We start from the raw sequence: 25,315 nt of genomic DNA, 5'->3' as shown, positions 1-25,315 counted from the left end.
TAACTCTGTTTTGTTTTGAAGGCAACAACGCCTCAGGACCTCATGACCTTCAAAAAGGGGGGATATGTAGCGGCGAGGCTTATTAATAAGGCAGAATTAAGTGTTCTGAGCCTTCCCAAATGAGGCCCCATTTCTCTGTTCATCTCTGTGGTGCAGCCACAGAGAAACTGTTCTGCAGGGTGATTTAAGGTCCTAGGACAGCTCCCGAAGGGGGATGCACTTAGCTAAGCCTGGCTATCATGATCAATGGTCATCCATTGGCGCCTATCTGTCTAGGGAGTGCCAGTTGGACATCTGGACTGCATTACTAAGTGTCAGGACTAAGTGACTCATATCTCACCTTGATCAATCAATCAGGGACTGGTAGGGCCGAGTAACCCACGTGGGACTCTGATGCCCATGGAACTTTCAGCCAATCAATGAGCTGAAGTTCCTCCAGGTAAAAACAGGCAACACAGAGAGCCTGTGAGATTCAGTAAGATTCAGAAGGGAGGATTCAGAGGATTCTGTGGACAATTCTAAAGGGAATTCAAAGGAGAATTCCAGGGCAGGACGGCCCAGGAGCAGAAGGCTCCCAAGGGCAGGACATTCTCGCAGCGCGCCTCCTGACCATCCTGAGACTCAGCCCGGACAACCACGGAACGGCCAGTGTGTCCGAGTGCCAGAACTTTCCTTTGTTCTAAGAGTCTAGAGCGGAGGTTGCCAGAGAATAACCAGAGGATCCACCCGAGGTTAGCACCAGCAGCAGGCCTCGTGAACAGGTCGGAACTGTGGACAGCTGAATCACTATTCAGAACTAGCTCTTCATCAGAAACGAACCGGTCCTCTTCCTGACTTGCTCGGACCCACAGTCATCTTTTCTCCTGTGCACAAACTTTGCTAGTTAAAGCCAACACTAACTAGCCGGTCAGTGAGCATCAGCAGCGCAGCGTCGCAAGCCGCACAGCACAGCCTGGCACGGAGCCAGAGAGCGCGGATTGGACAGCAACAGCCTGCAACTGTTTCTTTGTACCCGCAGGAAGATCTGAATCCCCAAAGATTGGATGAGTATTCAACTTCAATGCATTACAGCTCGAGAATTCAATTGTTATCCCAACCAGTTGATATCAATTTAATTCCTAAGAGTTATGTACTTGTTTGAGTATCTAATGTAGAAGTTATAACCAAGTTCATTAACGAAACGGTCTTAATGAATGATATACTGAACGTATGTCCTCTTGATATGTGTAACACTTCGTAACTAACTGAATATATATCTTTTGTATTCTGATAACCCTCTTGATAAGATCTGTTAGGTTTACATGCATATTTTATGTATTAATAAATGTATCCTCATGTATTAGTACCTGTGTGTGCGCGTTGTTTGAGTTATGTCACATGGTTGGATTCTAAAGCTATCAAAAGAATCAACTTTGTGATTTACTGCTACAATTAATAATTGTCTCAGTAAATGCCCAAACCCTACAGAACTGGTGCCTTCAGAGACCCCCTACATTTAATTTTGCTATGGCAACATTACATATTTGGCGTCCCTGAGCCGGTTTTCTTACATGTGAAAATAACATTTTAGCATCATATTATTACATACAGGTCTCTAGCTTCAACACAGTGATATATATATATACTCAGTGATTTATTGGTACATGCCCAGGTCAATAATCAGAATGAGGATTTATTTCCAGACGGGCTACAGGTAGTGTTGTGAAATACTTCAACACACTGGATCGCAGATTTAGACCCCCTGCACTCTTACTCCTTAAAAGCCAAAGAAATGAAGATATGTAGCAATTACATTGCAGCAGGGCTGACAGTGACTTAATGCTTATACTAGTGGACTTCTGGTACCTTTAGGGTACGGTGTTCCCTGAAGGGCTCTCAAACCCCGCATTTCAGATGCCTAGCTGTTTCGCTGATGTGTTGCACCTCAGAATCACTTTTAAACCTTACCTCTGGTATCTTTAATCCCTATTGCTCAACGCATGGTGAAAGTATTGCATAAATGTGTCTGAAAATGAGCAATGGGCACCTGAGAGACTCATTTGCCTGTTTCACAAATGATCATATTTGACTAGAGATTCTGTTTGGGATTCAGTTGTGAATTCTGACAGCAATCGCTTTCAAAAAACGATACATTCTGGATGAGGTCAAGGTGCAGGAACACTGTATTTAGGATGTGTTTGCACTTATTCTGTGTCTCTAGCTTCAACACAGCGATATATGTATATGCTCACTGATTTTTTGGTACATGCCCAGGGCAATAATCATTATGAGGATTTATTTCCATATGTGCTAGAGGTAGTGTTGTGAAATTCTTCAACACACTGGATCGCAGGTTTAAACCCCCTGCACTCTTACTCCTTAAATACCAACAAATGCAGATATGTAGCAATCATATTGTAGCGGACACTCATTTGCCTGTTTCACAAATGATCATATTTTACTAGAGATTCTGTTTGGGATACGGATGTGCATTCTGACAACAATCTCTTTCAAAAAATGATTTTACCTTATCGCAGCTTTGCCCTTCTTGCCTCTTTGGAAAATATCTCCATCTTGTGGTCGTTGTTGGTAATGTCTAGACAATATCTCCATCTTGTGGTCGTTGTTGGTAATGTCTAGACAACATCTCCATCTTGTGGTCGTTGTTGGTAATGTCTTCTTATGCCCTTTTTTATTTTAATTCTCTATTAGTTGATTCTAGTATCTCTACAATGGAGCTGAAAATTTTCCAGAAAGTGGTTGCAAGCCCGATATCATGCGAAGAAACTTCAGGATTCGGGGATCAGTCAATGGATTTTCTTCAAAGTTGGATTTTTGCACTCTGTGGACCAAGAGATGTTGTTCTATAATGTTTTTTTTTTTCAAATTTAAAAATATCATTTTTTCATTGAGCTTTGAATGGGATGGATTCACCCTCCTTTAGCTAGGACAGAGCTCCAGGAGCCTGGGTAGGATTCTAGCTTTCTCCCCTTGCAGGCACCTGGCACAGAAGACAATATTTTTTTCCTTAAAATCTTTTTTTTTGTGTTCCTTGTTGTTCCAAACTTAATTTTAATCACTTTTAATTAGAGATTTTATTAAAAATAGTGCAATAAATGACTAATTTCACAAAAATTAATGTAATATAAAACGGATGTTTTCAACTTTATTGTAGTGTTTTAGAAACTAATATGTCTTCAAAAATGGTTGTTTTTCACTCCTATGAATGAAAACTGTTGTTATATGATGTTTTTTTTTTCAAATTTTAAATGATCATTTTTTCATGGAGCTTTGAAGGGGATGGATTCACCCTCCTTTAGCCAGGACAGAGCTCCAGGAGCCTGGGTAGGATTCTAGCTTTCTCCCCTTGCAGGCACCTGGCACAGAAGACATAATTTTTTTCCTTAAAATCTTTTTTTTTTGTGTTCCTTGTTGCTCCAAACTTAATTCTATTCACTTTTAATTAGAGATTATATTAAAAATAGTGCAATAAATGACTAATTTCACTAAAAATACTAAAAGTAATATAAAACGGATGTTTTTAACTTTATTGTAGTGTTTTAGAAACTAATATGTCTTCAAAAATGGTTATTTTTCACTCCTAGGAATGAAAGCTGTTGTTATATGATGTTTATTTTCAAATTTTGAAAAAGCAAAGGATTCTAGCTTTCTCCCCTTGCAGGCATCGGACACAGAGAACCTCATGGTTTTCCTAAAAATCATTTTTTATGTTCCCTGGTGTTCCAAACTTAGTTTTAATCAATTTTAATTTGTTATGTTACAAACAGGGTAATAAAGTCTTAATTGGACTATAACTAATGTCATATTGTCTGCTACAAAACTGATATTTTCAGCTCTATTGTAGAGATTCTAGAATCAACTAATAAAGAATTGAAATAAAAAAGGGCATAAGAAGACATTACCAACAACGACCACATGATGGAGATATTGTCTAGACATTACCAACAACGACCACAAGATGGCGATATTGTCTAAACATTACCAACAACGACCACAAGATGGAGATATTTTCCAAAGTGGCAAGAGGGGCAAAGCTGCGATAAGGTAAAATCATTTTTTGAAAGAGATTGTTGTCAGAATGCACATCCGTATCCCAAACAGAATCTCTAGTAAAATATGATCATTTGTGAAACAGGCAAATGAGTGTCCGCTACAATATGATTGCTACATATCTGCATTTGTTGGTATTTAAGGAGTAAGAGTGCAGGTTTAAACCTGCGATCCAGTGTGTTGAAGAATTTCACAACACTACCTCTAGCACATATGGAAATAAATCCTCATAATGATTATTGCCCTGGGCATGTACCAAAAAATCAGTGAGCATATATATATATATCACTGGGTTGAAGCTAGAAACACAGAATAACTGTAAACACATCCTAAATACAGTGTTCCAGCACCTTTGACCTCATCCAGAACGTATCATTTCTTGAAAGGGATTGCTGTCCGAATGCACATCTGAATCCCAAACAGAATCTCTAGTCAAATACGATCATTTGTGAAACAGGCAAATGACTGTCTCAGGGGCCCATTTCTCATTGTCAGACACATGTATGCAATGCTTTCACTGTGCATTGAGCAATAGGGATCAAAAACACAGCAGGTAAGGTTAGAAGTCATGTTCTATGATCATTTCTTTCAGCATTAGGGACTAAATATACTAAACGTATGATGCTAAAATGTTATTTTTACATATATTAATGTAATAAATGATTGCTTATGCTTTATAAACAAATCTAATTATAATAAAAGCTTAAGTTTTGTATTTATCTTGTACCATAGAACATGATTTTCTTTGTATTTCAAGCCCACAAAGTGTCCAAATGATGCACCTTTGACCTCATCCAGAACGTATCATTTCTTGAAAGGGATTGCTGTCCGAATGCACATCTGAATCCCAAACAGAATCTCTAGTAAAATACGATCATTTGTGAAACAGGCAAATGACTGTCTCAGGGGCCCATTTCTCATTGTCAGACACATGTATGCAATGCTTTCACTGTGCATTGAGCAATAGGGATCAAAAACAGAATGGAAACCAACAAGGATGGGATTTGAACCCATGCGTGCAAAGCACAATGGACTAGCAATCCATCGCCTTAACCACTCGGCCACCTCGTCAACAAAACTGGGCTGTCCCAACTGGGTTGGCGCGCTCCAGATGATCTTTTTCTTTTTTTTCCCTCGTACTCGAGGGTCATTTTCCTGTTCCACATGCGATTTCAACATTTTCCTTGGGAGATGTCAAGCCAGCAAGCCACTGCTGTGGTTCAGTGGCCAGCGTGGAGTTCAGTGGCCCTGTTGTACACAGAAAGCACATTGAGCTCCTTGGACATGAAAAGTTCCAGATAAAAGCCATTTGTCATCCTTTCTCTTGGTGTCGATGTTGCTATTGTATGTAAAGGTGGCAACTTGCTCAGCGAGCAGGCGGAGCACACACCGAATGCAGATGTGTCTGAGTGGTGTGTCCAAGTGGCTGCAAAAGGACAGCACTCCCGGGGCGCTGTGGCTTAGTTGGTTAAAGCACCTGTCTAGAAAACAGGAGACCCTGGGTCTGAATCCCAGTGGATAACCGCCTACGGCTAGACTTAATTAAATGCAAGTATTCATTTCCTGTCTTTAACACGACTTGTTTTTCTTAAAATGGATGCAACTTGCAAAACATGAAATACAAACCTTGCTAATCAGCGCTAGCAGCTGGCAAAAAAAAAAGAAGTCAGCAATGTTTTTTTTCTTTAACCTTAACCCTGCTAATGGAGAAGAGTTAAACGACCGAGTCTATGCAGCTTAAACGGTGCGCACGTCGGGTTCTTAGCTGAAAGGGTGGTAAATCACGCTCACCCCAGTCCTTAATCTTTTAAAGAGGATACAAAATTGAACCTAGTCGCCACATCACATACATCCTGTTCAATGATAAAAAGGTAACATCTATCCTCGCTCCAGAGTAAATCTCACGTTGAGGGCATATTTTTTTTTCACTTTACCGTGAATCGGGCTCGGCTGCACAGAGGAGAGAGCAGAGCAATGAGGTCACAGGGACAGGGGAGTCACACGCTGGCGGTTTGAATACGCGGAAGATCACTGAGGGATCCACAGTATATGGACCCTCCGTGCGCAATCAGTCCGCACTCCGGACTCTGAATCCTGCCATCCGAGTTAAGATCTCGGCAGAACCTGAAGCGCAGTTCCTTCTTAAAACGTAATCTGGTGAGCATTTCTAGAATCGTACTTGTATAGATGCAGCCTTTAATGTGTTGCTAGGTTAAAATTGATGACTTCTTGTATTTCAGTAGGCAACTGCCCTCTTGATTTCAGATTGAATTTCTTTATTACAGGGGCGCTTTTATGATGACAGAGTCATGTTCAGGTACTTTGCTTGATGGAGGAAGCTCATTTCGGACTCTGTGATCTGCTCACCTGGAAAGGTCTGCTGTACTACTACAAGAGAGAAGTAGAGTCTGGAAGAAGGGACAATTTTATGATGCTTTGGAAGGTAGTTTTTTTTTTCTTTGAAATCGAAATGAATCAGAATATCAGAGCAAAAGACAAACTCTTGGTTTGGTTTAAAGAGATATGGTTTTAAAACAGACAAAATGTAGAAAACAGGTGTTTCTCACTTTTGGAAAAGAATGGACCGGGGGTATTTTACTAGTTGCAGTGCTGAGCTCACCGGGTTGCAGTCCTGCAGTGTCGCACCAGGGTCAGTGGTGCAATGGATAACACGTCTGACTACGGATCAGGAGATTGTAGGTTCGACTTCTGCCTGGCTCGGGTCGTTTTTAAACGCATCAGGCTACTCCCTAAGTAGCCTGTGCTACTTACTGTATTGTAATCGTACCCAGTAAGAGATTTCCTTCATGTAAATGAACTGCACCTGACAGCTTTAGAAAAACACCTGGGCTCAGTACGGTGCTGAGAGCTCAGCGTTGCTGTTGTTCTAATTAGCACGCACTGCATCGGCTATGAACCCGAACTTTTCAATTATTCCGATCAGTAAGTCAACATGTAGTCCACATGAAAGGTAGAAATATTCTCTTGTCTGTCTCTTGTTTGTATAGAACTGAATGTCCCTGACAATGTACTGTTAGTTTTAATTGAAGAACGGCATTTGTGTTCAAATATACCAGACAAGTTTACGTAACTGCTCATGCGACACTCAGTTGTAATTAGTCAAGAAATAAAGTCGAACAACAGCTGCGGGTTTGATTCTGAACGTATGAGATTGCAGCGCCTTTTACTTCCATTGACAAATGATAGAGATTCGAAGAGAGATCCTTCAGACCAACAAGCAAACCCACGGCTATTTCGGTTTTCTATCTAGGCAACGTTGGTGTCTGCAATAGCATACATGAAAGCGTGATGCAATTTCTGTGGCTACATTTGTTGCACATCATGCACAGTAAGAGTGTTTCTAACACCAAATAAAAAGTCAACAATTAGCGATCACGCCTTCTCCTCAGTTAACCCACTGAAACCCTTGCTGTTAACAGTTCTTTAATGCGTGCTTTACGAGCACCTACATATCGTGTCGGTTCTTTCAGCTTTATTCATTAGGTTTTCAAAGGCATAAGTAGAGCACCAGAGGTGCGAACGCAGAATGTGTGGTAATCTGAAGAACTGCTTTCCATGGCAGCGGGTCCAAGCGATTTAGCATTTTTATAGTACCGGGAAAGGAGAAGCGGCACTTTGCCTTTGCCGCGCAGGCACAAGGCGACGTGCGGCAGACGCCGGAGTCGGCAAGTTCCGAACCTGCGCGGGGAAGCCCCAACGCATTTCGAGTCCATCGCCTTAACCACTCGGCCATGACAAAAACGAGCTCGCTGCCGCCGCATTCCTCCTATAATCTAACACGGAGTGTCGAAGCAGTAATTTACGTCATCCTACCACTGCAACACGGGGAATAGAGAGAAATGAGCACACGCTACGAATCGTCTCAATCACTCCCTAGAGTCGTAAGGCGCATTGAAGGGTGCACCCCCATCATTAATCGTTGCGCCTCTGTGAAAGGAAAGCTCTTGGGCAGTCTTTGAAACAGCTCGGATGAAACACTTGATTGCTTCCATGTGCATCTGGAGCCCACCCAGTGGGCAAAAGACGTATAATATACGTCTATTAAACGCATACCTTATACGTCTAAATGTGGTCTACAATTCGTCTAGAATGAAATTCTAATATACGTCTAAAGTTATACGTCAATTATACGTCTATGTTTAGACGTTCATTATACATAAATGGTTGGAGTTCTATTATACGGATAAATTTAGAGGACTATTATACATATATGGTTGGAGTTCCGGATAACTTTAGAGGTCTATTATACGGATAACTTTAGAGGACTATTATACGTATATGGTTAGAGGTCTATTATACGTATAACTTTAGAGGTCTATTATACGTATATGGTTAGAGGTCTATTATACGTATAACTTTAGAGGTCTATTATACGTATATGGGTAGAGGTCTATTATACATCAAAGATAGATTTTATAGGTGTAGAAACAAGTAAACCAAGCCAATGATTAGATTTAGAAATGTATTCTGAAAATACACATTCACACCTGAAACATATGTATTTCAAATTATACATTGTATACAATCAATCAACAATCAACATATGGGCAATAATCATAAAAAAACACAACTAGTCTTAAACTTCAGCTACAAATTCTGGTAACATGGCAATATACAGTATAATAATGACAAACACAAAACTAATTATATTAACACACTAACTCAAAACCACATTTTGATTCAAATATACATTTTAAAATGTACAACTTCTATATTTCCAAGAAAAAAAAATATTACAATGGAAGTTAAGATGATTTTTTTCCACTATTTGCAAACCCTGTCTAATTGTCCTAACAGTTAGAACCAAAAACCTATTATTTTCAGTGTCCAGATCTCCTGGCCCCCTGTCTTTCATATGCATTCTTCAAGTAACACATTGCATGCTCCTTTATTTCTTTTTCTGTTGATGTAGGGTGGGACTTCAGCACCGCAGCTAGGAGAAAATTATATAATATTACTTCCCAAATAAATGATGATTAATATCTTCTTTAGTATAATCTAAAAAGTGAACGGTTTACTAAGCTCAAAACTGAAATAAATGTATAAAATTTGGCTTGCATCATAGCAGTTGAGCAATAAAGTCTGTCCTAATTAAAGAGTACCCAAAGTTTGAAAGTACAACATAGAATAAGAATAGAGAAACGGCAAAACGATTTTGTGTCATCTTCCCCATTCACACTATTTTATGTGCCATTTTTTGCTTATTCACGTACTATTTTAATCAAAATAATATTAAGAAAGATCTGTATGTATTCAGATAGTATTATTATTGTTCATACTTACTCGTCAAAAGAGGATTGCTGAGATATTTGCGGATATACTTCTACGTTTGAAAAACGTGTCCAAAATTGTGACCAACGAATACTAGCAATGCATTGTGGTATATAACCGGAAAATATGCTGGGTTCGATATTTTCTCAACGTATGCGTTTATTAATGTTGTCGATATTATGGTTGAAATATAACATTGATAATACATCGCGGCTATGTGCCCCCTGCTATGAGCTGATGTGCAATTTTAACGCATGTAGTTAGTAAGGATCGGTCACTGTTGTATGGTATTATATATAATGACATTATGGAATAGGATGGGGACAGGCCTGGCATCACGGGGGGAGGGAGGAATGTTGCCCCTTCAGTTTTGGGCAAAAAGATTTACCTAACTTAATTTGCGCCCTAAAAAAATAGTTGTACTTTGTCAATGGTCAGACAACACTAAATGACAGGAACAGTCACTCAGTCTGTTTGATGGGCAGGAGGGCTATCCGTCCAGGAACTGCACATATCAGTGTGGTTATTGAGTGTCAACATTACGATCCTGTTTGCTCAGGTGGACCGATTCCTTGCAGTAGTTTATCATTATACTTAAAATCGTTATATAACTAGGACTAGTTATAGCAGTCTGTGCTTTCTGTTGGTTTTACAACATTTTTTCTTAACGATTCAGAACGTCCATGTAGCTGCAAAAATGAACGCTTATGGTACTTTTCGCTCCAGGCAATACTCTCCAGTGAGAGTGACGAAAAATGTGAAACTGAACTTCATCGCAAATACCAGATTGCTAGTCGATATCTTCTATCATAAAGCACTAATTAATGGCATAGCTGCGAGATTTCATTTGGGTAGCTGCACCGTACAGCTCCGTTTCAACCGAAATATCACCCCCGCTCAGAATTTCAGACGCCCCCCTACAGATTTTTCCCCGGGCACCGCGCACTGATGGGGGACGGGGTTTCCAGGAAATGGTATCAACTTTTCTCAAGAAAATAAAAATAGAAACTCTATAGGCACTCAAACATTTTACTGTTTTTTTTTCAGGCAGGTGGCAAGACCCCTCCGCAAAACCCTTGTATGCCAAGCTGTGGGCATTGATTCGTCGAATATACGTATATTCACGGCGAAAATACGGCTATACGTATATATACGTCGCCTCGACGTATAATCAACGTCGAATTGCAACCGTAAAATCGACGACATTAATAAATGCATATATAACGTCGAAAACTCATCTAACACTAGGAGTATACGGCACTCTGCACAGTGTACGAAGTAAATTATTTTCGCAGTAATTAATTTACACGTGTATAATAAATATAGTAAATATAATTAATTACTGCGAAAATAATTTACTTCGTACACTGTGCAGAGTGCTGTATACTCCTAGTGTTAGATGTGTTTTCGACGTTATATATGCGTTTATTAATGTTTATTTTACAGTGTCGTGCACCTTTTCATTGCTCTCGCTTTCAGAGCCTCCGCACGGCACACGACTCGACATCAGGAAGCACATTGAAGTGAAAGCAGGGAGCGCTGCGACATGCACTGTGCAGATCCCGCCACACTAAGAGGTGAGTGGGTCTGTTCGATGCACAAAGAACGCTTTGATAAGCGTCAAAGGCAAATCATTCTGAGTTGGTCGTTTGTGTTTTCCGTTCAGACGCGAAATGCTGAAATGATCTCTCGGCTCCTCGGTTGTCATTTCTGCTCCGTAAAGGAATCACAGCACGCGTCGCCTTCCAGCACGCTGGGTCGGGACACGATGCCGGGGGTCGGAGCGTGTGCTGTCTTCATTGTTAGTATAGTGGCAAGTATCCCCGCCTGTCACGCGGGAGACCGGGGTTCGATTCCCCGACGGGGAGTAGCTTTTCTTTTACCTCCTTAGAGAAAGGACTGCCTTTCACTTCTCTGTTTTCTAACACAGCGTCGTGCACCTTTTCATTGCTCTCGCTTTCAGAGCCTCCGCACGGCACACGACTCGACATCAGGAAGCACATTGAAGTGAAAGCAGGGAGCGCTGCGACATGCACTGTGCAGATCCCGCCACACTAAGAGGTGAGTGGGTCTGTTCGATGCACAAAGAACGCTTTGATAAGCGTCAAAGGCAAATCATTCCGAGTTGGTCGTTTGTGTTTTCCGTTCAGACGCGAAATGCTGAAATGATCTCTCGGCTCCTCGGTTGTCATTTCTGCTCCGTAAAGGAATCACAGCACGAGTCGGCTTCCAGCACGGTGGGTCGGGACACGATGCCGGGGGTCGGAGAGAGTGATGTCTTCCTCGTTAGTATAGGACCTGTCACGTGGACCTGTCACCTGTCCCCACCTGTCACGCGGGAGACCGGGGTACATCAGGACGCGCATTGAAGTGAAAGCAGGATGCGCTGCGACATGCACTGTGCAGATCCCGCCACACTAAGAGGTGAGTGGGTCTGTTCGATCACAGCACTAGGCGAATCCCCAATCCCCTTTTGTGCGTGGCGACAGAAGAAGTCTGGTCTGTTTCCGCCCGGTTTCGATCCAGGGATCTTTCGCGTGTGAGGCGAACGTGATAACCACTACACTACGGAAACTGTGGTCAGATGTGCCCAGCGGCCCAGCGCTGAGCTTCGCCAATGCGATTCAGCTGCTTCCAGTGCCTTTATTGGGGTGCGCTGATGGACCGTGCTCTCTCTCCAGAGACCAGCACGCCTGTCATGGACGGAGCAGGAAAGACGGCGCCACATTCTACAGCCCTCTCCACGCAATCGACGAAATCGGGCTACTGAAGTGGAGAAAATCGCCTCTCCAGAAAGTGCAAATATCATCTTGGAGAGTATAAATCCTATTGCCGAAGGTCAGCCCTGTCTACCAGAGTGACCCTCCCACCTCCTGCAGCGATGGTCAGCTCGTCTCACACGCGAGAAGTTTCGGCTGGAAACAAGCGCCCCCTCTTCTCGCACGTTTTGCACGTTGAGTAGTTTTAATGCGGCTCCTTCATACACAGTGCTGATCTTTTGGAAAGCAGGAGGCAAAATTGACACGTTCCCATACCGGGAGTCGAACCCGGGCCGCCTGGGTGAAAACCAGGAATCCTAACCGCTAGACCATATGGGAGTGCACCACCCTGCTGTTCCGGGCATCATGCAAGCAAACTACATAAATATGAGAAAACACGCAAGAGAGTTGTCACTCAGAGTGTCGAAGGGTCGATGTATACTGGGGCTCAGTTGAAATGCAACGTCAGGACTTTCCCGAATTATGTCACACGAAGAGAGCACAGCCTTTTCCGCCCTGCCACGTGTGTATCGGTAACTCGCCGTGATCGTATAGTGGTCAGTACTTTGCGTTGTGGCCGCAACAACCCCGGTTCGAATCCGGGTCACGGCAGAATAGGGGCGTCTGCTTTTACTACTTGCACGAATGAAGGCAAAAAAAAGCCAATTGATGTGAACGAACGGCGCTTTACAGAGGAGTACTGCCTGACTGGATCGTTGATGAACGACAGAGACCACTCCGACCTCTTCTCGGGTTTCTTCAATGACTTACTAAGGATCTTCTTCACATTCGCCCATGCAGGGGAAGCCAGTTACACCAAAGCAAACGCAGGAAAGTGCAATTCAAGCAGAGACCAGGAGGGACCTGTTTACACCGAGAGTGGTCGGAGAATGGAACAATGTGCCCAGCCCTGTTGCTGGAGCCGATTCTTGATGAGATCTTGGGCTCACTAAGAAGCCCCCGCCGGATGCTAATCTTTCTGTTGTTCTTGCAGGTCCTGCGCTGCTTTTGAGCCGACAGAGCTCGTCCTGATCTGTCGGCACAGCCCAATTGCAAATGATCGGCTCCGCATACAGAAGGAACGTGCGTTTGGTACAAGAGTGCATGAAGGCACCGGAAATACATTGGGAACAAATGACCGGTCGCTCAATACCTCTGTGAAGTACAGGAGCGTGCAAAACGAGGCTGTTTCCGCCCGGTCTCGAACCGGGGACCTTTCGCGTGTTAGGCGAACGTGATAGCCGCTACACCACGGAAACCTGCAGGGACTGCTGGTGGTGTCTCGCTTGCGTTTCGGGCTGAGAAAGGGACGCGTCACTTTAGGCAGGGGGCGCTGGAGAGAGGAACAAAGGGCGCGATGAAACAAAACACCAAAACCCGGGATCTTTAGATCTTCAGTCTAACGCTCTCCCAGCTGAGCTATTTCGGCGGTGCACAGAGCCCACAGCCACCTGCTCCAGCCTTCCTGTGTTGCGGCATGAGCGCACCAAGAGTAGCGGGAGAGTGTTGCAGGAACGTCACTCAGAAGGAAAGCCACCCAGGTGCGCTCTCTGAGCTCTGTCCAGCGCATCTTCCTCGCATGGACTCCTGCCTGCGACGGGCAGGAAACAATTAGCAAGAACAGAACAACACCCCATGGGTGTCTCATGACCACACCTTAGGTTGTGACACGTGCAGGTGTGAGGGGTTGCCGGGCTACTTTGGAGCAGAGCTTGGGCGGAGGGAGGGCGGGAAAGCAGACAAAGAGGTGACACCTCAAGGTCTGCACGATCACAGCTCTCCGCCGCCCCAGGCTTCCGCTCGATAAGCTGCTGGACACACCCGCCCCTCCTCACACAGACCGTGGAAAAGCCCCCGAGTCGGAGGGCTCTCTCTTCCTCCCAGGAGCTCTTGGACACGACGCACAGACAGGGTGCGGGGAGCCGCCGCCTGCAAACACGGCTCCAGGCAGGACTCCACTCCGTAGGAGCCGCAGAGCAGAGGAGATGGGGGCAGCTTAGCTCCTGTGCAGAGACCTGAGCTGCTGTTGCTGCAGACGCTGTCTTTTCTGCACTCGGGGTAGGAGTGAATGTTGAGTTGCCCTCAGAAATGAAGCAGAGTACTTCAACGGCACGGGTGTGTGTGTGTGCGTGCGCCCTGGTGATTCTGGGAGACAGATCGAACCTGGGCTAAAAGAGAGGAGGCTTAGCCCTCTTCCATTTGCTACTTCAAAGTTGTACAACCCATTTGTATCTGCTAGACGGCGCAGTTTATCGTGCACAAAGAACGCTTTAAAAAGCGTCCAAAGCAAGTCATTCCGAGTTGGTCGTTTGTGTTTTCCGTTCAGACGCGAAATGCTGAAATGATCTCTCGGCTCCTTGGTTGTCATTTCTGCTCCGTAAAGGAATCACAGCACGCGTCGCCTTCCAGCACGCTGGGTCGGGACACGATGCCGGGGGTCGGAGCGTGTGATGTCTTCCTCGTTAGTATAGTGGCAAGTATCCCCGCCTGTCATGCGGGAGACCGGGGTTCGATTTCCCGACGGGGAGTAGCTTTTCTTTTACCTCCTTAGAGAAAGGACTGCCTTTCACTTCTCTGTTTTCTAACACAGCGTCGTGCACCTTTTCATTGCTCTCGCTTTCAGAGCCTCCGCACGGCACACGACTCGACATCAGGAAGCACATTGAAGTGAAAGCAGGGAGCGCTGCGACATGCACTGTGCAGATCCCGCCACACTAAGAGGTGAGTGGGTCTGTTCGATACACAAAGAACGCTTTGATAAGCGTCAAAGGCAAATCATTCCGAGTTGGTCGTTTGTGTTTTCCGTTCAGACGCGAAATGCTGAAATGATCTCTCGGCTCCTCGGTTGTCATTTCTGCTCCGTAAAGGAATCACAGCACGAGTCGGCTTCCAGCACGGTGGGTCGGGACACGATGCCGGGGGTCGGAGAGAGTGATGTCTTCCTCGTTAGTATAGGACCTGTCACGTGGACCTGTCACCTGTCCCCACCTGTCACGCGGGAGACCGGGGTACATCAGGACGCGCATTGAAGTGAAAGCAGGATGCGCTGCGACATGCACTGTGCAGATCCCGCCACACTAAGAGGTGAGTGGGTCTGTTCGATCACAGCACTAGGCGAATCCCCAATCCCCTTTTGTGCGTGGCGACAGAAGAAGTCTGGTCTGTTTCCGCCCGGTTTCGATCCGGTTATCTTTCGCGTGTGAGGCGAACGTGATAACCACTACACTACAGAAACTGTGGTCAGATGTGCCCAGCGGCCCAGTGCTGAGCTTCTCCAATGCGATTCAGCTGCTTCCAGTGCCTTTATTGGGATGCGCTGATGGACCGTGCTCTCTCTCCAGAGACCAGCACGCCTGTCATGGACGGAGCAGGAAAGACGGCGCCACATTCTACAGCCCTCTCCACGCAATCGACGAAATCGGGCTACTGAAGTGGAGAAAATCGCCTCTCCAGAAAGTGCAAATATCATCTTGGAGAGTATAAATCCTATTGCCGAAGGTCAGCCCTGTCTACCAGAGTGACCCTCCCACCTCCTGCAGCGATGGTCAGCTCGTCTCACACGCGAGAAGTTTCGGCTGGAAACAAGCGCCCCCTCTTCTCGCACGTTTTGCACGTTGAGTAGTTTTAATGCGGCTCCTTCGTACACAGTGCTGATCTTTTGGAAAGCAGGAGGCAAAATTGACACGTTCCCATACCGGGAGTCGAACCCGGGCCGCCTGGGTGAAAACCAGGAATCCTAACCGCTAGACCATATGGGAGTGCACAACCCTGCTGTTCCGGGCATCATGCAAGCAAACTACATAAATATGAGAAAACACGCAAGAGAGTTGTCACTCAGAGTGTCGAAGGGTCGATGTATACTGGGGCTCAGTTGAAATGCAACGTCAGGACTTTCCCGAATTATGTCACACGAAGAGAGCACAGCCTTTTCCGCCCTGCCACGTGTGTATCAGTAACTCGCCGTGATCGTATAGTGGTCAGTACTTTGCGTTGTGGCCGCAACAACCCCGGTTCGAATCCGGGTCACGGCAGAATAGGGGCGTCTGCTTTTACTACTTGCACGAATGAAGGCAAAAAAAAGCCAATTGATGTGAACGAACGGCGCTTTACAGAGGAGTACTGCCTGACTGGATCGTTGATGAACGACAGAGACCACTCCGACCTCTTCTCGGGTTTCTTCAATGACTTACTAAGGATCTTCTTCACATTCGCCCATGCAGGGGAAGCCAGTTACACCAAAGCAAACGCAGGAAAGTGCAATTCAAGCAGAGACCAGGAGGGACTTGTTTACACCGAGAGTGGTCGGAGAATGGAACAATGCGCCCAGCCCTGTTGCTGGAGCCGATTCTTGATGAGATCTTGGGCTCACTAAGAAGCCCCCGCTGGATGCTAATCTTTCTGTTGTTCTTGCAGGTCCTGCGCTGCTTTTGAGCCGACAGAGCTCGTCCTGATCTGTCGGCACAGCCCAATTGCAAATGATCGGCTCCGCATACAGAAGGAACGTGCGTTTGGTACAAGAGTGCATGAAGGCACCGGAAATACATTGGGAACAAATGACCGGTCGCTCAATACCTCTGTGAAGTACAGGAGCATGCAAAACGAGGCTGTTTCCGCCCGGTCTCGAACCAGGGACCTTTCGCGTGTTAGGCGAACGTGATAGCCGCTACACCACGGAAACCTGCAGGGACTGCTGCTGGTGTCTCGCTTGCGTTTCGGGCTGAGAAAGGGACGCGTCACTTTAGGCAGGGGGCGCTGGAGAGAGGAACAAATGGCGCGATGAAACAAAACACCGAAACCCGGGATCTTTAGATCTTCAGTCTAACGCTCTCCCAGCTGAGCTATTTCGGCGGTGCACAGAGCCCACAGCCACCTGCTCCAGCCTTCCTGTGTTGCGGCATGAGCGCACCAAGAGTAGCGGGAGAGTGTTGCAGGAACGTCACTCAGAAGGAAAGCCACCCAGGTGCGCCCTCTGAGCTCTGTCCAGCGCATCTTCCTCGCATGGACTCCTGCCTGCGACGGGCAGGAAACAATTAGCAAGAACAGAACAACACCCCATGGGTGTCTCATGACCACACCTTAGGTTGTGACACGTGCAGGTGTGAGGGGTTGCCGGGCTACTTTGGAGCAGAGCTTGGGCGGAGGGAGGGCGGGAAAGCAGACAAAGAGGTGACACCTCAAGGTCTGCACGATCACAGCTCTCCGCCGCCCCAGGCTTCCGCTCGATAAGCTGCTGGACACACCCGCCCCTCCTCACACAGACCGTGGAAAAGCCCCCGAGTCGGAGGGCTCTCTCTTCCTCCCAGGAGCTCTTGGACACGACGCACAGACAGGGTGCGGGGAGCCGCCGCCTGCAAACACGGCTCCAGGCAGGACTCCACTCCGTAGGAGCCGCAGAGCAGAGGAGATGGGGGCAGCTTAGCTCCTGTGCAGAGACCTGAGCTGCTGTTGCTGCAGACGCTGTCTTTTCTGCACTCGGGGTAGGAGTGAATGTTGAGTTGCCCTTAGAAATGAAGCAGAGTACTTCAACGGCACGGGTGTGTGTGTGTGCGTGCGCCCTGGTGATTCTGGGAGACAGACCGAACCTGGGCTAAAAGAGAGGAGGCTTAGCCCTCTTCCATTTGCTACTTCAAAGTTGTACAACCCATTTGTATCTGCTAGGCGGCGCAGTTGTCGTGCACAAAGAACGCTTTGAAAAGCGTCCAAAGCAAGTCATTCCGAGTTGGTCGTTTGTGTTTTCCGTTCAGACGCGAAATGCTGAAATGATCTCTCGGCTCCTCGGTTGTCATTTCTGCTCCGTAAAGGAATCACAGCACGCGTCGCCTTCCAGCACGCTGGGTCGGGACACGATGCCGGGGGTTGAAGCGTGCGATGTCTTCCTCGTTAGTATAGTGGCAAGTATCCCCGCCTGTCACGCGGGAGACTGGGGTTCGATTCCCCGACGGGGAGTAGCTTTTCTTTTACCTCCTTAGAGAAAGGACTGCCTTTCACTTCTCTGTTTTCTAACACAGCGTCGTGCACCTTTTCATTGCTCTCGCTTTCAGAGCCTCCGCACGGCACACGACTCGACATCAGGAAGCACATTGAAGTGAAAGCAGGGAGCGCTGCGACATGCACTGTGCAGATCCCGCCACACTAAGAGGTGAGTGGGTCTGTTCGATGCACAAAGAACGCTTTGATAAGCGTCAAAGGCAAATCATTCCGAGTTGGTCGTTTGTGTTTTCCGTTCAGACGCGAAATGCTGAAATGATCTCTCGGCTCCTCGGTTGTCATTTCTGCTCCGTAAAGGAATCACAGCACGAGTCGGCTTCCAGCACGGTGGGTCGGGACACGATGCCGGGGGTCGGAGAGAGCGATGTCTTCCTCGTTAGTATAGGACCTGTCACCTGTCCCCACCTGTCACGCGGGAGACCGGGGTACATCAGGACGCGCATTGAAGTGAAAGCAGGATGCGCTGCGACATGCACTGTGCAGATCCCGCCACACTAAGAGGTGAGTGGGTCTGTTCGATCACAGCACTAGGCGAATCCCCAATCCCCTTTTGTGCGTGGCGACAGAAGAAGTCTGGTCTGTTTCCGCCCGGTTTCGATCCGGGGATCTTTCGCGTGTGAGGCGAACGTGATAACCACTACACTACGGAAACTGTGGTCGGATGTGCCCAGCGGCCCAGTGCTGAGCTTCGCCAATTTGATTCAGCTGCTTCCAGTGCCTTTATTGGGGTGCGCTGATGGACCGTGCTCTCTCTCCAGAGACCAGCACGCCTGTCATGGACGGAGCAGGAAAGACGGCGCCACATTCTACAGCCCTCTCCACGCAATCGACGAAATCGGGCTACTGAAGTGGAGAAAATCGCCTCTCCAGAAAGTGCAAATATCATCTTGGAGAGTATAAATCCTATTGCCGAAGGTCAGCCCTGTCTACCAGAGTGACCCTCCCACCTCCTGCAGCGATGGTCAGCTCGTCTCACACGCGAGAAGTTTCGGCTGGAAACAAGCGCCCCCTCTTCTCGCACGTTTTGCACGTTGAGTAGTTTTAATGTGGCTCCTTCGTACACAGTGCTGATCTTTTGGAAAGCAGGAGGCAAAATTGACACGTTCCCATACCGGGAGTCGAACCCGGGCCGCCTGGGTGAAAACCAGGAATCCTAACCGCTAGACCATATGGGAGTGCACAACCCTGCTGTTCCGGGCATCATGCAAGCAAACTACATAAATATGAGAAAACACGCAAGAGAGTTGTCACTCAGAGTGTCGAAGGGTCGATGTATACTGGGGCTCAGTTGAAATGCAACGTCAGGACTTTCCCGAATTATGTCACACGAAGAGAGCACAGCCTTTTCCGCCCTGCCACGCGTGTATCGGTAACTCGCCGTGATCGTATAGTGGTCAGTACTTTGCGTTGTGGCTGCAACAACCCTGGTTCAAATCCGGGTCACGGCAGAATAGGGGCGTCTGCTTTTACTACTTGCATGAATGAAGGCAAAAAAAAGCCAATCGATGTGAACGAACGGCGCTTTACAGAGGAGTACTGCCTGACTGGATCGTTGATGAACGACAGAGGCCACTCCGACCTCTTCTCGGGTTTCTTCAATGACTTACTAAGGATCTTCTTCACATTCGCCCATGCATGGGAAGCCAGTTACACCAAAGCAAACGCAGGAAAGTGCATTTCATGCAGAGACCAGGAGGGACCTGTTTACACCAAGAGTGGTCGGAGTATGGAACAATGCGCCAAGCCCTGTTTCTGGAGTCGATTCTTGGTTAGATCTTGGGCTCACTGTTGTTCTCGCAGGTGTTGCGCTGCTTTTGAGCCGACAGAGCTCGTCTTGGTCTGTCGGGATAGCCCAATTGCAAATGATCGGCTCCAGGTACAGAAAAAACGTGCGTTTGGTACAAGAGTGCATGAAGGCACCGGAAATACATTGGGAACAAATGACTGGTGGTTCAAGACCTCTGTGAAGTGCAGGAGCGTGCAAGAAGAGGCTGTTTGCACCCAGTCTCGAACCGGGGACCTTTCGTGTGTTAGGCGAACGTGATAGCCGCTACACTACGGAAACCTGTAGGGACTGCTGCTGGTTTCTCGCTTGCGTTTCGGGCTGAGAAAGGGATGCGTCACTTTAGGCAGAGGGCGCTGGAGAGAGGAACAAAGGGCGCGATGAAACAAAATGCCGAAACCCGGGATCGAGTCAGGGACCTTTAGAACATACTCTCACGAATCGTTAGAATACGTGCGTTTGATCATCAATTGCGTAACAACCACATTCGTTCGACTTGAGCCATCAAGCTCATAGTTTTCAAATCTTGAAAGCTGTCATTGAGCACATCATAGTCTGCAGTACGCCCCGTAACTTGCGTACTTCAACAGAAAGAAGAGCAGACAGCTCCATAAATATGCGAGGCGCAGAGAGTGCAAGGCGAGCCGCACACGTTTCGGTGGCTGAGAGAGGGCAGTTTTTGCTTCTGCATTTCCGAAGTAAGGACGCATGACAACAAGCGATCGCGGTGCTCATTTACGACATAGTGGTGATGAGTTTTCAGTACGTGTTCTTTTGAACGAGCACTGAGGTTGCTGCCTTGGACAGCTGACTGCACGCTCTCATTGTGCCACGTGATGAGTATTCACCAGGCTCGTTCAGTCATTAGTCACATTCCATCGTTTGCCATAAGCAGATGCTGCAAGGTGATGTGGATATCAGTTCCCAGTCTTGTGGACGAGGACAAAAAGAACACACAAGGGCTCATCCACGAGTTGAACCCAGGACCTCCCACACCCTAAGCGAGAATCATACCCCTAAACCAATGAGCCACGGCAGCACTTTCCATTTTATTCTGTCAGCCAGCTTGAGGACGGGGGAGAGGCGTCATTCGCTCGTCCAGTCAGACCTTCATCAATAAGTCAAGAAAGCCGCAATTACACGACTGCCTTGCAGACGAAGGGCAGTGAACTGCACCCGGTAAGAGGGGAACAAGCGGCACTAGGCGACACCGAGGCATGAGCCCCAGGGAGGGGGGTTAGCTTGCATGGTACAGCGCTCGCTTTGCATGCGAGAGGTAGCGGGATCATTTCCCACGTCCTCCAGGTGTGTGCTTAGAGCTTGATGTGCCGAAAGGTGTCCTTTAGCCTGTGGTCACGCCTTGCATGGAGAGCGTCATGCAGCTGTCAATCATTTCGCAGCCACGCCCCCTCTTCATCTTCTCTCTGCCTTAAGCGTCTCCGCCACTCTCTCTTGACATTTCATGTCAGCATGTCAGAAGTCCGAGTGACGTTTTTAATGGCTGAGTGAGGGCACGATGCTGAAGCAGAGAGGCCACTTCAGCCAGAGAGACTTGTGCTAGGTGAGATCTGAAAAACAGACTCGCAACAGAAACAGACCAAAAAAGTATCGGTGAGCTCAAAAGGCAAATGCAACATCCAGCAGAGGGCGTCTAAAGATTAGGGAACGGGCGACTGAAATCCATGAGGCAAACTTTCCGGCTGTGTACTGCAGCTGGCCTCGTTGGCGTGGTTGGTAGCGCGTCAGTCTCATCATCTGAAGGTCCTGAGTTTGATCCTCACACGGGGCAGGGCTGCTTCCTCTCTTGCTCTTTTCAAACACTTGCGGCAACTGTTCGCTCATAACCACGTCTGGAATGCGTGACCTTTACACGGGGGAGAAGCAACGCCGCATCCCTTTTCTAAAGAACATTCACATTCAGAAATAAGTCAAGAAATTTGCCATTACTTTCGCTCGCGCTGCTGTCAGCCTGCCCATGTTGCCAAAGAAAGATTCACTCGGCGTCAACATGACAGAACAGCGATCACTTGAAAACACTATTCCACACTCCGTAAGCAAGAACTTCAGTGTTTGCAGTCACCCGATATGCCGATAGTCAAAGGAGCACAAAACACGAAGCGTCAAAAGAGAAGATGAGTTGATGGAAAGAGCGTTGAATTGATGAGCACAAAAGTTCAGCTCGTACAATAGGCAACGAAGGTCCCGGCGTCATCATCGCACTTGAAAGGACTGCCTTGCAGACTAAGGGCAGTGGGAGGTTGCTGTTTTGAGATGGAGGCATTGGGATGGTGGGCCGAGATCTATTCTTCTTAAGGAATTCTTCATCGTGAAAGATCGGTCCACAGGTCATCCAAAGAACTTACAAATTTTTTGGACTCAGGGAATCACGTGCTTCCGGAAGGGAGTGAAGTGCTCAAACACATGACATGCCCCCTTGATCTCACATGCACAATTCTGCTGCAACATGCACAGCTACCGTCCACACCAGGCAGTGGGGCTTCAGCAGAATTTGCTACGCCACCTGCAATTACATATCCAGCTGCACACATATACATGGCCCCTCTGTCCTTTTCAGGATCTCAAAAAAAAGCATAGCGTGGTTTTCCTGCAACCTGATTGACCGCATCTCCCTCAGAATGTGCCCCGTTGCATTCATTGCTGAAGCAGGACGGAGGCTAACGGGCATGCCAGAACAGTTAGGCTCAGCGATCTCTCCAAAATATTGTGGTTGTAGTGGAAGAAATATGGTTTAAATTGTACCTTGGTATTTCAAACTCTCTCTAGAATGTGATCCATTTCTATTTTATTTTGACAGGAACTGGCTAATGACACTAGATGAAAAGAGAAGAAAGAAAACACAACGTTTCGGCCGTGGAGCCTTCTTCAGGTGTGAGGGCTCCACGGCTGAAATGTTGTGTTTTCTTTCTTCTCTTTTAAGCATGGAATAGACCTATTACTTGTTCCTTTGCAGCCTACGCATGCTGACACAGCTCCCCACCTGAACTGCTAATGATGCCTGGTAGTTTGTGGTACTTGGGTATTGTCTTATGTTTGCTCAAACTGCATATGTGTGATTGCATATTTTTGGGTATTTTCATATGTCAATATTTAATTCACTGACATTCCTGTATGCTTGGAAGAAAGGTAGATTGGATTTGGCACAGGACGCCTGCCCATATTTGTTGATCATTGTTGGGCTGGAAAAACAATGATAAAAAGTGTATGAAAAAAGCTCTCTCCAATATTTCCCTTCTCTTCGCCATGGTTACACTGCCCGTTCTTTCCGTCTTTTGTCCTTCTACAAAGATTCCAGGGCTCTTTTTCCACCATAATATCAGAATATTTTTTTCTCTTTTAAAGGCTGTAGGTGGGGTGTGATGGACTGTACCACTATCATAGAAGATTTTTTCAGGACACATCGCAGTTCCATAGTAGAATTTATCAATAGTAGAATTCCATAGGACATTATTTACCAACATATTACCCAGTGTGAGACTCTGCCAGTAAACCTCAGAGCATTGAGTTCTCCACTGATAAAGATGGCTGTCTGAAGTCATGAAATCCACTGCTGGGATGCCTGAGAGACAGTAATTGAATCTTGGCTGGAATTAGGCTTTCTATTAGTGTTGATCTTTGGGAATTATGTGGTAAAAAGGGAAAACTCCTTTACTTTAGTCACTTTGAATGTTCAAATGTACAGAACCTGCAAAACTAAGCAATGAAAAAAATCCATCACCACTCTCATGATAGCATAACTCATAGTCTCTGCTGTTGTGTAACAATACACACTTTCAATTTTCTTATCGCCTGTCTCCAGAGAGAATGTTGTTAGTGCTGATGACCTTGAATTAGACCTTGTTGACTCTGTAAAACAATCTTCCTCTGCTTAGATTTTCACTCAGATTGATTTTGTTCTCAGATTATTCCTGGCAGGACTGAGTTTCTAGGAAATGAAAAGTGAAAGAAAAAGTACAGAAGATCAGCCCTTGAATATACAACATTGTGCAGTGAGATTGTTAAATGTATTAGCTGCTATCCTGAGTTAGAGCCTGTCGTGGTAAGCAGTGGATGACAGGATCTAGCACAGATACTAATGAAACACTGTTAATGAAAGATAAAACACTTGAGTCTTATTTTAGTTTTCCATTTCCCTTTCATTTGTGATGTACTGTACAACAGGCCACAGAACATGCACAAAAACAGATATGCACACATTCACACCAGGCAATGACAGTCTGCCCAGTCAGAATCTGAGCTGAGGTATCAGAATTCTGAATTCCCTGAATTCTGTCATGGATCATCCACAATAAGGGCAATGTTTGAACACGAGGATCCCCAGGAGAGAGCCTAGTAACACAAATCTTGGAGCAAAAGCAGATGATTAACTTCATAGTTTGTGTGGTTGAGCCAAAGTTGAGCATGAGGATATGTGAGTCACCATTCTTAGAAATGGATCCAACTTCAGACAGGCGTCAAAAGTAAGAGTATACAGTGCTGGGGCAATGACACTTCAATGATCAGAAGGATAACAAGAGTTTTAATGCATTGAAATTGATTTTCTGGTGATGCACACTGTCATGGAACTATTAATTTTTTAAGGATCACTTACTGACGTCAGACAGCTGCCAATTCTCCAGACTGGAAGGATGAACAGTTTATCCCCCTAGGTACCATATTTCCATATTTCGAAGCATTGGAATAATACATGTCATACAGCAACATAAAAACAGGAAGACAAGTATCACAGCCCCTATAATCGGTGTTAGTAACTTAAAAGAAAAACATTCCCCCTGGCCCAAACTGTGATTCTAACCAGGAGAGAAAAGCCGGTGTATCTTTTATGCCTCTCTCTTTATTCACCTTGTCTTTTAGTTCTTTCAAATGCTGAATAGCGAGCGTAAGATTTCCATAATCATCGTCATTAGCTGGAATATATGTACAACAGGAGTCTCCTACTAAAGCATAGACTCCTCCAGATGCTGCATTTTGAAGGTCCAGCACGAACCTGTTCTGAAGTGCCATTAATCTAACTCCCCTTAATTCTTGTTTGATAGCGTCTAAGCCTTCTAACGTGATATTAATAAAAGAGTACATTTCATAAAAAGTCGCATGGGTGAGGCTGTAGAATGAGGCATTAAAGCACATATATAACAAGATGCATTAAATTTCTTTAACTTTACAGTATGATTTATAAATTTATACCACAAATTACTCATGTCCCCCTCATTATCAGTTTCATTCAGCCAGTTTGTATACAAAGAGGCTTCGTGTTTAGATTCTTCCTCTTTTGGGGTGGTGACAGGCTTCTACATAAAAAGGAAAAAGGCTGTGCACATCAGTCCCAAGCAGGTTATCCCCATCTGTCCTTGTGGAGACATCACTCCTGCGCTTTGCTCAGTTCGTTTGTGACCTTTTTACAGTGGGAAGCATGAATCCAGGGCAC

General features: G+C 46.1%; 8 non-coding genes across 8 annotated transcripts; 3 read left to right on the top strand and 5 right to left on the bottom strand.

Moving 5' to 3' along the window:
- Positions 1 to 12,368: 12,368 nt before the first annotated feature.
- trnae-uuc (transfer RNA glutamic acid (anticodon UUC)) lies at positions 12,369 to 12,440 on the bottom strand. Its single transcript has one exon. It is a non-coding gene; the product is annotated as a tRNA-Glu (tRNA).
- A 201-nt stretch (positions 12,441 to 12,641) lies between these two features.
- Positions 12,642 to 12,713, top strand: trnah-gug (transfer RNA histidin (anticodon GUG)). Its single transcript has one exon. It is a non-coding gene; the product is annotated as a tRNA-His (tRNA).
- A 574-nt stretch (positions 12,714 to 13,287) lies between these two features.
- On the bottom strand, positions 13,288 to 13,360 carry trnav-aac (transfer RNA valine (anticodon AAC)). The gene has a single exon. It is a non-coding gene; the product is annotated as a tRNA-Val (tRNA).
- A 2,427-nt stretch (positions 13,361 to 15,787) lies between these two features.
- Positions 15,788 to 15,859, bottom strand: trnae-uuc (transfer RNA glutamic acid (anticodon UUC)). The gene has a single exon. It is a non-coding gene; the product is annotated as a tRNA-Glu (tRNA).
- Positions 15,860 to 16,060: 201 nt separating this feature from the next.
- Positions 16,061 to 16,132, top strand: trnah-gug (transfer RNA histidin (anticodon GUG)). Its single transcript has one exon. It is a non-coding gene; the product is annotated as a tRNA-His (tRNA).
- A 574-nt stretch (positions 16,133 to 16,706) lies between these two features.
- On the bottom strand, positions 16,707 to 16,779 carry trnav-aac (transfer RNA valine (anticodon AAC)). The gene has a single exon. It is a non-coding gene; the product is annotated as a tRNA-Val (tRNA).
- Positions 16,780 to 19,192: 2,413 nt separating this feature from the next.
- Positions 19,193 to 19,264, bottom strand: trnae-uuc (transfer RNA glutamic acid (anticodon UUC)). The gene has a single exon. It is a non-coding gene; the product is annotated as a tRNA-Glu (tRNA).
- Positions 19,265 to 21,588: 2,324 nt separating this feature from the next.
- On the top strand, positions 21,589 to 21,661 carry trnam-cau (transfer RNA methionine (anticodon CAU)). Its single transcript has one exon. It is a non-coding gene; the product is annotated as a tRNA-Met (tRNA).
- The last annotated feature ends 3,654 nt before the right edge of the window (positions 21,662 to 25,315 follow it).

This window comes from Lepisosteus platostomus, unplaced genomic scaffold (genome assembly GCF_059453375.1).
Source record: "Lepisosteus platostomus isolate fLepPlt1 unplaced genomic scaffold, fLepPlt1.hap1 Scaffold_30_H1, whole genome shotgun sequence".
NCBI classification, from domain to species: Eukaryota; Metazoa; Chordata; class Actinopteri; order Semionotiformes; family Lepisosteidae; genus Lepisosteus; species Lepisosteus platostomus.
Note: the sequence above shows the minus strand (reverse complement) of the source record. Positions and strands in the feature narration are given on the sequence as shown.